We start from the raw sequence: 15435 nt of genomic DNA, 5'->3' as shown, positions 1-15435 counted from the left end.
GGTGAAATTCCTATACTACTAACGTTGTTTGCTTGTTTTTAAGTGTTCTTAAGTAGGTATGATGACAACGGTGAAGGAAACTCAAGTTCCCACCGGGGAACCTACACTTGGTGATGTGATGGCTATGATAACCGAAAAGAAGAGTCTAATGGCTAATTTAAAGGGAAAGATAGGAGCCTTGGAATGCAAGATAAGAATAATGGAGAGGAGTAAGGGAGTGCAAAGTGGCAACTCAAGAGTGGAAAAAGGAGAGGAAGTGTGGAGTGATGTGAGAGAGTTGCCACAAATTCAATCTAACCTTTCTATTTTGTTACACCTTGGAAAATTCCCCATTAACGTACAGTGAATAGGCTAGCGAAGGGCACAACGTATACGATGTTTTGATAAGTGAGAAATAGCATTTGATGATCCTAATCGAGATTCAAAGACATCTGACGTAAGAGAAGAAGGTTGTCAAGGAAAGCAAGGGATATGTTGCGTGTCGGGTAAGAATTATGAGCGACGAGTTAATGATGGCGTAAGGATGTCTCGGAGAAAAGTGATAATGTCCCTTAGATTGGTATTGAGGTGTTAAACAAGTGTCAAGAAGGTTCCATAAGGATTGGAGATCAAACGAGTCGACGAGAATGAGTTTCGGAGAACTGGGCATTATACGGCCAAACATACTGGCTGTATAAAACATACGGACCGTATGTTCAGCCGTATGTCTTGCCCAGAATGAGGGTCCTCATTGGACCAGATCTACGGCCAGACATACGGTCAGTATAAATTATACGGACCGTATGTTGGTCCGTAGAATCTGGTCGGGACAGATTTTAAGTTGATATAAGGACCTCTCTCTCATTTTATTTCATTTCATTTCACTTCTCCACACCTCAAGAATCCTCTAGAATTCTCTCCACTCTCCATCCACAAGAAACCAAGAGAAATCTATGATCAACTACATCAAACCCACAAAACTAAGTGTGAGAAACACATCAAAGTTCATCCAAGTCAAGAAATTCCATGGGAAGTGGAACTAGGGTTTTGCTCAAGTGAAATATTTCCACTTAAAGCCCATTCCCACACTATCAAAGGTAAGTTTTATGGTATTTACATGTTATTTAAGGTATTGAAAAGTTGAAACACTTGGATTGTAGAAAGATATAGGAAATGGGTCATGAATGTCACGACCCAACCCCGTGGGCCGCGACTGGTACCCTAACTGGGTACCCATACGTACCTACCCGACCGAATTTCGAATCATACGGATTTTTTTTTTTTTTTTTTTTTTTTAAAACCGAAATTACAAAAGTAGGCCGATACAATTACGGCACGCGCGTAACTTACATATATATATACATATACCTGAACATACAGACATTTACAGATAAGCCGATAAGGCTAACATACAGACGAAACCCGTAACCCACATATCCATCTACAGGCCTCTACAGACATACAGAATCATATGACGGGACAGGGCCCCGCCGTACCCAGAATATACATACATACGGAGTACACAGAAGACAGAAAATATATACCAAAAGATATGCTCCGAGTCAAAGGAGCTCTTCGAATGGCAGAGTCAGAACCTACGCTGGCGGCGTGTCACCTGGCGCGTCTGTACCTGCGGGCATGTAGCGCAGCCCCCGAAGAACGGGGGTCAGTACGAAAAATGTACCGAGTATGTAAAGCAGAAACATAACAGATATAAACATAGTCCGAACCGGAGTCACAGAAATATAACAGACAGAACCATAAATCAGACTGACGGACAGAGTTATGATCCAGACAGACATACAGAATCGTGTTCCATACAAATAAACAGAATTATAGTTCGGACAGACAGACGGAATCATAATACGGACGGACGGGCAGAATCAGAACCCATACGGACATACAGAGTCAGAATCCACACGGACATACAGAAATAGTCGAAGCACAGACGGACAGACAGTAGTATGTCAGACAGAATTATGCATGCAGAGTAGCACAGAGTCATACAAAATCATACAGAGGCGTGTGCTTTATAAGTACAGATAGCACACGCATATATTCATACAGATCCCGGCCCTGTCTGGGGGCGCGGTAACAGAACCCGGCCCTCTTAGTACGGGACGCGGTGGACAGACAGAATCAAATCAGATCATATGCCATCCTGGCCGCCATCCCCATACACAGATCATACAGACATACAGATCCCGGCCCGTACGCCGAGGGACGCGGTGAACAATGCAGAGAAATGTGCACGATAACAGAACCTGGCCCGGGTCGCAGTGAAAGAATGCATTGAGACAGACACGAATCGATAAATGAGAAACCACCTACCTACAGACTCAACATACAGACTCAATCAAACTGAAGGGTGCCAAACGGCGAGCCAAAATCAGAATGTCCAGATAGTATGCATAGTACGCGCCTATAACCTAGTTGGGAAGGCACGACAGATTATCAGAATGGGATGCTCAGATGTTCAGAAAGCATGTTATATAGATTACACAAAAATAGCCATAATATACACAAAATAATAATTCAGAAGTTTTTAGAGAAAATCGGACCCGAAACAGAAGTATTTAAAATCGTACCGGAAGTATCGGGCCTTATGGCCCACCTCGGACCAACCCGAGGCTATATACGTAAATTATTGCTAGTTGACCTTATGAGGTAACCCATACTCATTCGGAAGTGTTCCGACTCCGTTTGGGGAAGTTTTGTACAAAATCTCACTTTAAGGGCAATTTGTAAGAAAATAGGTTCAATTGAATTGAAGGAATTGGAGCGGTTTTCCGTCTCGAATTCCGGGGAACGGAGTCGGACCTAAGGCTCGCGGCCGAGCCTACCACATCCAGAACATGCCTAGGAACGTAGAGAAGTGCTTCACATACCTCGATGGCGCCTTATGCTCTCTTGGCGTCAATCCAAATTTCGCCCAAAATCTGGAAATGGTCAAGTTCACCATTTGGTTAGTTCCATTCTTTCAATATTCTAACTTTACACATAATTGCCTACCGAAATTTCGGCAGCATTTCCTCTGTATATACGACATCCCCGAGACTTAGCTCGGCTCAATTTAGCAACACAACAACCCAGAGGAGACATCCAAACAACAACAAACATCAATAAACACTAAATCATACCCTATGGCATTATTAGCCACCTTTCGACACGACGAATTATCTTTCGTTTCAAACTTACATTTCCAACCAAAACTTATTATTTTCATAGCCATTATCCATCAAAATCATTACGACATACATCGGAGGCATCCATAACATGTTCACATAATATTCACAAGATATTCATAAAATTCACAAACATTCAACTTTCCATCAAGTCACTACTTTTCCAATCCCTTCCTAACTTTCAACATGCAAACTCATCAACACATTTTTATATTCCAAGTTCATTGTCATAAGCATAATTTGCCTCTTAACACTTTCATTTTCACTTATACACAAGTCATAACAAAGTTCAATAATTTCCTTCAACAACTTAATAACCAATCTTCCATAACAACATAATTAACATGCTAACAAGATTCAATTCACCTTCCAACACCAACACACACCACACGGCCACATGCTATATTTTCCAAATTTCACTAGTTCATTCCACTTTCATTTCTAATACAATTTCCACCACACTACAACTAACTTACACAAGAATTCAAACCATTAAAATCATGCAATAACCCTATATGCATTCGGCCACACATCCAAAAATTCCAACACACCAAATTTCCATATTTTTCATTCATTCACACACACTACAACATACATACATCATTTTTAACACAACAAAATCATGAAATCCTTACCTTTCTTCAAGTTCTTCACTTGGGGTTGAAGTTGTTTCCTTGTCAAGATGCTTACATCAACTTGTAGAGAATCTTGTGCTTAGCAATAATCTCTCAAGAGTTGAACTCTTTAGACCAAAGGATTGGCTCCAAAATGTTTTTCTTTATTTTCTTTCTTTCTTTCTCCAAAACCCGAAATGGCTTCTTTCCCCCTTTTTTTGCTTCTCTTTGATTTCTTTCTTGAATATTCTTAAGGATAGGGATGCTATATATTAGCACATGGGAATTAATTAATTCCATGGGCTTTGGATCAATGTACATGGCTGGTTGGGCCTTCCCACTTGGGCCTAATTTTCTCTCTTTTTTTTTTTTTTTGAGCCCACTTGGCTAATTTTGTAATTTTATGGGACAAGTTTCCAAAATTCCAATTTTTGCCCTTGGCCACCTTTTGTAATTCCACACCATTGCATTCATAACCTACACATTCATACCAAGTAAGGTCCAATTGTGGCCTTATCCATCACAAGTCATTTTATCTTGAAATTTTCGAATGAACAAAAATGTCGGATGTAACAATGAATGTGTGAATAGTGTCATTGTTGAGTAGTAGTTTGGGGTGAATCATGAATGTTGGTATGTTGTGAATGACATTTAGAATATGGAATAAGTATTTTGTGTGAGAAAATGCAATAATGAACTATGACCATGATTATGGAGAAATTGGAGTGAAATGGTGAAATGTGGGTAATGTAGATGAATGATGATTGTGCTTGTGATATTGTGAATGTTGTTATCAATGTTTGGGAGTTGATATAGAATACGGGGAAAGTTGTATAAACAAAGGAAATGCTGCCTAATTTTCTTTAGCTTTAATAAGCACGTTTAAGTAATCGACTAGCTAATGTTAATACGAACTCCCTTGAAGGTAAGGACATAAGCGTTGAAGGAGAACGATCAAGAGGTGGAATAGCTAAAGGAAAAGGTATGTAAGGCTAGTCCCTTCTTTCTAAGGAATGAATCCTATAGTATGATGTTCCCTCCCTTCTTCATGATTTTCCTACGTATCGAAAACTATGAGTCCACGATTATAAAGAGCATCACACAAGATAAAGAAAAGAGATATGTTACGAGCATGACGATACCGATGATGAATATAAGTCTAGAAGTCCTAAAGCTCAGGATACGACATTCTTACGAAACTAATTGTAACAACCCCAATTTTAATGGAGGGTTAATTTATAATTTATCAAAAGGGAATTAAGTATTATTGAAAAGAAAAGGAAAATAAAGAAATGGGCCAAGCCCAAAAAAAGGGGGGGGGGGGGGGGGGGGGGGAAAGGAGTTTAAAGTCTGATGGTCTAAATGTGAGAAACAAAAATCAGAAAACAGAGATAGAACGCAAAAAGGGAAACGCAGTGCAAGAAAAGAAAAGAAGGGAAGAAAAAGAGGGGAGAAAAATAAGGATTTTCAACCCAAATCATCAAGGTAATGCCTCTGATCTTTTATTTAAGTTTATTATGTAATTATGGGTGAATTTTTATGGTGAAAACATGAGGATATTTTGAGGAATTGAGAAAGTTTAACCCTGGGGTTCTTCAACCTAAATTATTAATTTGAAGGGGCAAACAACATCAAATTTTAGACTTCTATATATTGTTGGAATCGTCTTGTCGAAAGCTTCCCTAAAACATAAGTTTTGTCAGGTTTTGAACACATTGACCAGAGGGCGTTTTTGTCCTTTAAAATTTGACTTTAACCGTTTAAGCCTCTAAAAATATAGAAGTGGTTTACCCTAAGGGTTTTGACCATTCTAAATCCGTTTTTGTGTAGTTTGAGGCAATCCGGAGACTCAAGAACGCAGTTTTGATTTATTGGGAAGTGTGCTTGAATTGTGAATTTGAGGTAAGTGAGACTTTAAGCTTTGGGTACTTGCTTTTCAAAACCCGTTTTAAAAATATGTTTTCTCTGCCTGGTCCATGTGTTGGGACGAGCGTGTGCTTGGCAGAATCGGTGGTCCTTCAGGCCAACCGCATATATTTTATTTTCAAATAATCCAAAACTCTCTTTATAAATTATTTTGTGATGTGATATAGCTGTGAGCCATGATATTGGGGCATTGTGTATGCTTCCTTTAGCATTGTGTATGCTTCTTGATTATATTGGGGCATTGTGTATGCCTCCCTTAGCATTGTGTATGCTTCTTGATTATATTGGGGCATTGTGTATGCTTCCCTTAGCATTGTGTATGCTTCTTGATGATATTGGGGCATTGTGTATGCTTCCCTTAGCATTGTGTATGCTTCCTGACATATTTGGCACATTGTGTATGTTGCAGTGGATTCATAGTGTTGACTAATTCTTTAACTGCTACTTATGACGGTTCGTAGTGTAAATTGTGTTGAGATATATAATATATTTGATAAACAGTGGTTTGGACCTTGGTTGCTATTATATAATGATATATTTATGCGCATAATATTTTTGTGCTTGTTGTGTGTTTGTATTTTCTCACACTTGTTCCAGGGGTATTTAAAGTGGTGGGTCGAGGATCTTACTGGGTTATATTTACGTATAGCTCACTCTTTACCTGCATGTCCATGCAGATACTATTGGTGACGACGAAGCTAGTAGCTCACGAGTTTGCTAGAGTTGATCTATTAATTGAGGTGAGCCGCCGCTTTGTTCGTGGAGGCTACCAAAAGTGTCTTTATCATTTATTTATTAATGTTTTTTTTTTTCTCTTTTGGGATTTAAAAATCCAATCCTTTTGTAATTCTCTTAGATGCTCCATGGTCTAGTGTGGGATTTGGGAAAGAGTATTTGGTTAATATTTTGAGACACTAATTATCCACAATTAATTATTATATTATTTGAGTTCTTATTTAATTTGGTTAATGCTGCAAAATTATGATTAAGATATGAAAATGTGGTTCGCCTAGCTGGTGGTGTGTGCTGGGTGCCAATCACGTCTAGGGGGTATTTTGGGACGTGATAAAGTTGGTATCAGAGCCTAGGCTTTAAGTCTCGGGTCATGGAGCAGTGTTTAGTAGAATCTTGTTCATGGGTATGTAGGCGCCCATACTTATGACCTTGAGGCTACTGAACATCTAGGATGGTTTCCCTTCTTTCATTCCTTATTCGTGCGTTGAGTTGAATCTAGTCTAATTGTTGTAATACTTATTCCGCAGATGGCTAGGACATGCATATCCTCCTCTGCTAGATGTCACAGTTGATTCGAAAGTTTTTTTTTAACGTCATATGTGCAACTGAGAGTGATACTGAGTACATGGAATGTTGTGTGCGTTGATTGTAGTTGAGATTGGACCGGTGTACACTTTGGGATAGTTTCATTTACAAAGAAAATTCTGCCAAATACTTTTTTGAATGTTTAGGAGTTAGTGAAAATTTTGAACGTTAAGAAATCGTTGAATGAAAGGGTAGCGTCTGCGGGTTCCCTAGTAAAAAAAAAAAGTGGTCAAATGATATTAAAAATAAATAAATTGTGTAAGAGCGACCATCCAAATCTGGGGTTGTTGGTATAACTTTATATTATGAGTCTTATCGGTAAAGAGAAAGAGGGTAGCGGGAAAGTAAGAAGTGTAATTGCATACCCGCCTTCACTCTCATTCTTTTGACTCTTGCTTTTGTTGTTCTCTCCATTCTTTTCTTGTGACAACTCACTCGCTTTTCACAACTGAAACTTTCCTTTTTCCTCTCTTGAGTTGCCATTTTGCACTCCCTTACTCCTCCCAATTTTGTATCTCTCTTCCTTATCATTTTCTTTTTCACTCAGTTCTTTTATTCTCTCATCTTCTCTTTTTTCTGGAGGTCTTGGAACTTCTGTTAGTGTAAGAGAAGTTACACATGATGAAGAGTCACTCTTTTGTTCACAACTTGACTCCTCCTCTTGGAAGATTACATACTTAACCATCGTATTGGAACAAATAGGACTTTTGGAGTTAGCTTCATCTTGGGACAGTGTTATAGAATGAATGCACCTCAATTCCTCCTTTAAATCACTCCACGTCAAAAGTAGCCGATTAAATTTCACCCAATGAGGGTTACGATAATCATCGACTAATTTCCGTAATTTCAAGGACAATGCCCTTGTGGCAAACTCCAATTTTTTCATCTCCCAAAAATTGTTACAAGCAAATATATGCTCCATATAGTATTCCCATCGTAGGTAAGTTTCTTTACTAGCACACATGCACAATCTTGGTAGTACCACATGATTACTACCGCACTTGGCCAATCCTTCATAATCATAGATTCTTGCAATTGTGAAAGACAGTTATTTTAAAGAAATGTATCACTCAGTTTTTTTTTTTTTTTTTTTTGGCTTTTTCCCTCAATTATTCTCACCCACTCTTGCCTTTTTCCCCTCAAATAACCTTTGGGAAAACACTTTATGGATTTATAATTAAACCCCACTAGAATCAAGCCCTTAGTAGTAAAATAAAGAATTTTAGGGCACTAAAGAAAGTGAAGAACCAATCCTAGAAAGAATTAGAATTTAGTTGAAACAAGACTCGAACAAAAAGGACTTTTTTTTTAACAAGATAAAAGGAGTAAGAAAAAATTGATTGCTTCTTAGCTTTAAAGATCTAGGATCCCCTCTTCTTATTTTCTATTTTAATCTTTAGAAAACAAATAGATGGAAGAAATTTCTTGGTGAGCAAACACCCAATTTTTTTCCGTCACTGTTCACTGCTACAGTGCTTTTTTTTCTTCAAGAAATCCCCAAGATTATCAAGAACGGAATCTTGATAAAACCGCTCTGATACCACTTGATAACAACGAGGTTAGGGAGATCCCAAATTTATAATTAAAATATAAGAAGTGCGGAAGCAAATATAGAAAAGAATCTAAAAACTAGAAAATAAAAAGATATGGGAAATTCGAAGGAACAATCCACGAATTTCCAAGAACGTAAGTTCCAAAGTCTTGACAAGATCCAAGTAACAACATATAGATTTATAGGAAGAAATCTAACGCCTTTACTTGAGATAACAAATCAAAAACAGTAGATTCGGATCCCGACCGCTTTATGAGTAACTTAGGACAACAATTAGTATTTAGAACTAATCGCCTTCGAAAGAATACCAAAAAGAAATCAAAGATATCAAAGAAGAAATTATCTTACTACCTTGAACTAAGAACTAGTTAGGTTGAAAGATAAATCCTAAAGTAATGCCACAAAGGTTCAAAAGAACTCTCAATATAATATATTCTTCAAAATCTGATTTACAATGAATGACAATCAACCCTTTATATAGTTGTAAAGAAGGAGCTAGTCAAAATAGAAATAAATGAGAATTATCTTCCCTAGAAGCATAGAAGACTTCCCACACTTGGACCAAGGCAATCAACATAGATTAAAACAACCTAGAAGACTACCCACACTTGGACCAATGCAAGTCAACATAGATTAAAACAACAATTAAATATTTATTCTAGAAACTAATATTTGGGCTGCTGGAAACTTCTTCTTTTGGGGCTGATTTGGGCCTCATTTCATCTCACTTTGGACTTTAATTTGGGCCTCCAAATAGGTGTAAGACTTGAGGAAAAAATCTGAATAGGGCTGGAGTTCTTCTGCCATCACAAGACAATTTTTTAATTGCTAATTGAAGCCCGTTGATCTTGACATAACATTTCCTTGTCCTTCAATGGCGTTGAGCTTCCATGGCTGCTATCAGAATGTTACACCTCTCATTTTATTTCAAGTAGATTTTGACTTATTGGTGGTGTATACCCTCGGTTCGGTAGTCCGCACCTGAGCTTTAACTCACGAGACATTTTACATTGTATGTGTACAGGAATATAAGTAGGCATCCTTGACATTACAGGGGAGTTAGATGTGAAACGAATTGAATCGGAGCAAAGCGAAGCAGTTCAGGCAACTGCTGCAACCAGTCAGCATCGCCGGCCACGTCGACGAGCCATCGACACGTCGACGAACCTTCGACTGGTGCCGTCGACAGGGTTCAGAACTCAGACATTTCAGGTGGTGGTTCGACGGCGCACGTCGATGAGCCGCCGATCTGGAAGTTTCTAGCTGTCACGTCCCAGCTAGGGGCCGCGACGGGTACCCGGGGCTAGTCACCGAGCACCACTCGTTCTACTACTCATCTTACTCATTTAATGCTCTCTTATCAACTTTTATACTCAAATGGTAAGAAAATCGTATTTCATATGGAAACATGTGGAAACATAATTACTTTTATATACATGTGCCTCTCGGTCATCAAAATAATATATACATATAATAGCATCTCGTGAGACCATCTAACCCACACTGCGCATCTACGAGCCTCTACTGGAGTGCCACACATAAGGACGGGACAAGACCCCGTCATGCCCAAAAATACATATACATGAATATACACAAAAGAATCGTCATAAGCACCTCTGAACAAAGGAGTGCTTTCAATCAACTAACAGTTACTGCTGGTCTGGGTCGAGCTCTCCTCCCTATCCACCTGTGGGCATGATCACAGTGTCCAAAGAAAGCGGACGTCAGTACGAACATTGTACTGAGTATGAGAGGCATAAACAAAGAAATAAGACAATGATATCATATGAAATATGAACAGCTTTACTTTATTGGGGTGACGTAAGGTCGTGATACCCCGATTTCAATACGGAGCAATTATTGACATCCTGCCTCACCTTGAAGGAAATAGCATATAAGGTGAGTGTGAGCAATAAATAACATCATGCCATTTTAGGATCATCATATCATATCTCTTATCTTATATTACCATTCATACATATAGGCTTTTAGCTTTCCGGAATATAGGAACTCATGAAGGGGAAGAAAAATTATGCTATGAGATTCATGGCATTAGAAAGAAAGGACTAGCCTCACATACCTTTGACGTTTAACTAAGCTATCGCTTGCTTGTTCTCCTTCGATATGACGTTTCTACCTTCAAAAGAGAATTCGCACTATCGTTAGTTAATTCGACTATAAGAACGCGTTACTAATTCTAGGGAAAATGTGGCAGCGCTTCCTATGTTTATACTACTTTTACCATATTCTATATCAACTCCCACACGCTAACAACAACATTCACAATATCGCAATTAACAATCATCATTTATATACATTGACCACAATCCACCATTTCTCTTCAATTTCTCCACATTTATGGTTAGAGATTACTATCACGTTTCCTCATATCTAATACTTATTTCATGGCCTAAATGTCATTTATAACGTATTCATAATCACAACACTCCAACATTCATAATCCAACCCAACTACTATCCAACCATGACACTATTCACTCATAAATGACCCATTTCCTATGTCTTTTTACAATTCAGGTATCTTAACCTTCCAATACCTTAAACAACATGTTTTAGTCATGAAACTTACCTTAGATGATGGTTGAACAAGCCTTGAATGGAATTACTCCTCTAGCACCAAAACCCTACTTCACTTCCTTTGGATTTTCTTGAGAGAGATGAACTTTAGCTAGGTTTCATACACTTTGTTTCATGGATTTGGTGTTATTGATCATGGATTTCCTTTGACTTTCTTGTAATGAAGAGTGGAGAGTATTCTAGAGGCTTCTAGAGAGAAATATCGTGGAGATGAAATGAATTTAATGAGCTTGGGTCTCATTTTAATGACTTAAAATCTGATCCAGAATGAACAGTAATTGAAGTGCACAGTGGTCGTAAACCCAGTTTACGGGCCATATATCGTGGTCGTATTTAAGCATAACAAAACCAGAAAGGTATGCTGGGGATCATGGCGATTTACGATCGCAGTTTACGGGCCGTATTTCAATTTACGGGCCGTATTCCAAGTCGTATTTAACCATTTGAACATTTGACAGAAAGTTGAAGTTTTGTAAGTTGGAATACGACATGGTGGTTTACGGGCCGTATACCACTTTACGGTCCGTATTTCATTTTACGGCCGGCTGGGCCAAAATGCAAATCTGCGACTTTCAAGTCTTCAAAACCTATAATTAGTCATTGTGGAGCATAACCTATCTCTTGTTCCCATTGCCTTTGAAATCTTACTTAAGGTCGTCAAACGTCGTTCCCTTCTCATTAAAACATCATGTACCCGTATTATTCGTTAGTCTATTCATTGTACGTTCTCGGGGAAATTTTCGAGGTGTAACATTCTTCCCCCCTTTTTGAACATTCGTCCTTGAATGTTAAACACTCGGGATTCTGCGAAAATTTCGCCAGAGTCTCCCTTGTAATATTGCACTACCATCCTGTCACAATAACCCATAATATCATTGCCTCACAGGGCTACATCACAATATCAACATGTCTATGGCCACACACGACCAAAAGCATGAAAAGTAAGCATATATATATATATATACCTTATATTGTTGGTGTTTCATCTTGAATCTCTTCTGGGGGTTAGAATAAATGTGGGTACTTGGACTTCATACTCTCTTCCGCTTCCCAAGTCATTTCTTCTCGGTTATTGTTTCGCCACAAGATTTTAACTGAAGCTATCTCTTTATTTCGGAGTCTTCGCACTTGCCTGTCTAGAATAGCAATAGGCACCTCTTCATAGGTTAGCTTTTCTGTCACTTGCACATCATCTATCAGGACAATCTTTGTGGGATCTCCAATACACTTGCGGAGCATCGAAACGTGGAAGACTGGATGGACTGATTCAAGCTCCGAAGGCAAGTCCAATTCATAGGCTACATGACCTACCTTGCGGGTAATTCTATAGGGTCCAATGTACCTAGGACTTAGCTTCCCTTTCTTGCCAAATCTCATCACCCCTTTCATTGGCGATACTTTAAAAAATACCCAATCACCAACTTGAAATTCCAAGTCTCGTCAGCGATTGTCAGCATAAGACTTTTGGCGACTTTGGGCTGTTAACAATCGATCTTGGATCACCTTTACTTTTTCCACCGCTTGCTGAATCAATTCAGGGCCTACTAGTTGTGCTTCTCCTATTTCAAACCATCCGATTGGAGATCTACATTTCCTTCCATATAAAGCTTCATAGGGAGCCATTTGAATACTGGAATGATAACTATTGTTATACGCAAATTCGATTAACGGTAAATGATCGTCCCAACTTCCACCGAAATCCAGCACACATGCTCGTAGCATATCTTCCAAGGTCTGAATAGTACGCTCGGCTTGTCCATCAGTCTGCGGATGAAATGTCGTGCTAAGCTTCACTTGAGTGCTTAGACCTTCTTGGAAGGACCTCCAAAACTTGGCTGTAAACTGTGCTCCGCTATCCATAATAATAGATAATGGAATACCATGAAGTCGCACAATTTTCTTGAGATATAACCTCGCATAGTCTTCTGCTGAGTATGTGTCTTTGACTGGAAGAAAATGGGCTGCTTTTGTCAACCTGCCCACGATCACCCATATGGAATCATACTTACCTCGGGAACGGGATAATCCCACAATAAAATCCATGTTAATCACTTCCCATTTCCAAGTAGGGATTTCTATTGCTTGTAATAAGCCTCCTGGCTTTTGATGTTCGATCTTTACTTGTTGGCAATTTGGACACTGTGCTACAAATTCGGCTGTCTCTCTTCATGCCATCCCACCAATATATTGACTTAAGATCATGATACATTTTGGTGGTACCTGGGTGAATAGAATACCGAGAACAATGTGCTTCTTCTAGAATTCGTCAACGCAATTCTGCTACATTCGGCACACATAGCCTGCCTCGGTAGCTAAGAATTCCATCCATAGAAACTTCAAATGAGGACTTCTCTTTCCCATGAGATGTGTCTCTGTAACGACACAATTGAGGATCTTCATATTGCCGTTCTTTCACTTTCATATCCAAGGATGAAATTATGGGATCATTAATAATAATCCCCACATTACCCGAATCGATTACACGTACTCCAAGATTAGCTAATTGGTGGAGCTCATAAACTATCTCTTTCTTTTCCGGAGGGACTTCACATAAACTGCCCATTGACCGGCGGCTAAGCGCATCAGCTACTACATTCGCTTTTCCGGGGTGGTACAATAAGTTCACATCATAATCTTTTAACAATTCTAACCGCCGCCTCTGCCGCAAGTTCAACTCCTTTTGCTTGAAAATATATTGAAGACTTTTGTGATCTGTATAGATATCAACATGCACACCATACAAATAATGCCTCCATATTTTTATGGCATGAATAACCGCAGCCAATTCGAGATCATTAGTTGGATATCTTTTCATGTTTCCGTAATTATCTCGAAGCATATGCAATAACTTTACCATGCTGCATCAATACACATCCTAATCCGACACTGGAAGCGTCACAATATACCACGTAGCCATCTGACCCTTCTGGAAGTGTTAAGACCGGAGCTGAGGTCAATCTGTCTTTCAACTCTTGGAAGCTGCGCTCACAAGAATCATTCCATTGGAATTTGGCTGACTTCTGGGTTAGCTTCGTCAATGGGGCTGAAATAGATGAGAAACCCTCTACGAATCTTCTATAATAACCTGCCAAACCCAGAAAACTACGAACTTCGGTAGGCGTCGTAGGCCTTGGCCAAGTCTTCACAGCTTCAATCTTCTGAGTGTCAACTCGAATGCCATCATTTGAAATAACATGGCCCAGAAATGTCACAGAATTTATCCAGAACTCGCACTTTGAAAATTTTACATACAATTCCCGGGCTCGAAGAATGCCAAGAACAATTCCCAAATGATCTGCATGTTCTGATTCTGTGCGAGAATACATCAGAATATCATCAATAAATACTATCACAAATAAGTCCAAGAGAGGCCTGAATACATTGTTCATCAAATTCATAAACACGGCCGGAGCATTAGTCAACCTAAACGACATCACTCGAAATTCATAGTGACCATATCTCGTTCTGAAGGCCGTCTTGGGAATATCCACTTCTCTAACTCTCACCTGATGGTAACCTGACCTCAAATCTATTTTAGAAAACCACTTAGTACATTGCAATTGATCGAATAAGTCATCAATCCTTGGAAGAGGATATTTGTTCTTTATCGTTACTTTATTCAATTGCCTATAGTCGATACACATTCGTAGACATCCGTCTTTCTTTCTTACAAACAAGACCGGTGCTCCCCACGGTGATGAACAGGGCCTTATAAACCCCTTTTCAAGCAAGTCTTTCAACTGCGCCTTTAGCTCTTTTAATTCTGCCGGAGCCATTCGATAAGGAGGAATAGAAATAGGCTTGGTGTCCGGCAACACATCAATGGCGAAGTCAATCTCTCTTTCTGGAGGAAGACCTGGAAGTTTGTCTGGAAACACATCTGGGAATTCATTCACGACCGGAACTGATTGAAAAGTTGGCGGCTTTGACTCGGTGTCATGAACCGAACTAAGTGATAAATATAACCCTTGGCTATCATCTTCCTTGCCTTAAGGTAGGAAATAAACCTACCCTTTGGAAGCATTACCCTTCCATTCAAGCACGGGCTCTCCCGGGAATTGAAATCGCACCACTTTCCATCGACAATCAACATTAGCATAGCACGATGCCAACCAATCCATGCCCATAATTACATCGAAATCTAACATTTCCAACTCAATCAAATCAGCTGTGTTCTAGCGATCACATATCACAACTACACAATTTTTATACACTTGTCTTGCAATCACGGGATCACCAACTGGTGTAGACACCTCAAAAGG

This window comes from Lycium barbarum, chromosome 3 (genome assembly GCF_019175385.1).
Source record: "Lycium barbarum isolate Lr01 chromosome 3, ASM1917538v2, whole genome shotgun sequence".
Classification (NCBI taxonomy): Eukaryota; Viridiplantae; Streptophyta; class Magnoliopsida; order Solanales; family Solanaceae; genus Lycium; species Lycium barbarum.
Note: the sequence above shows the minus strand (reverse complement) of the source record.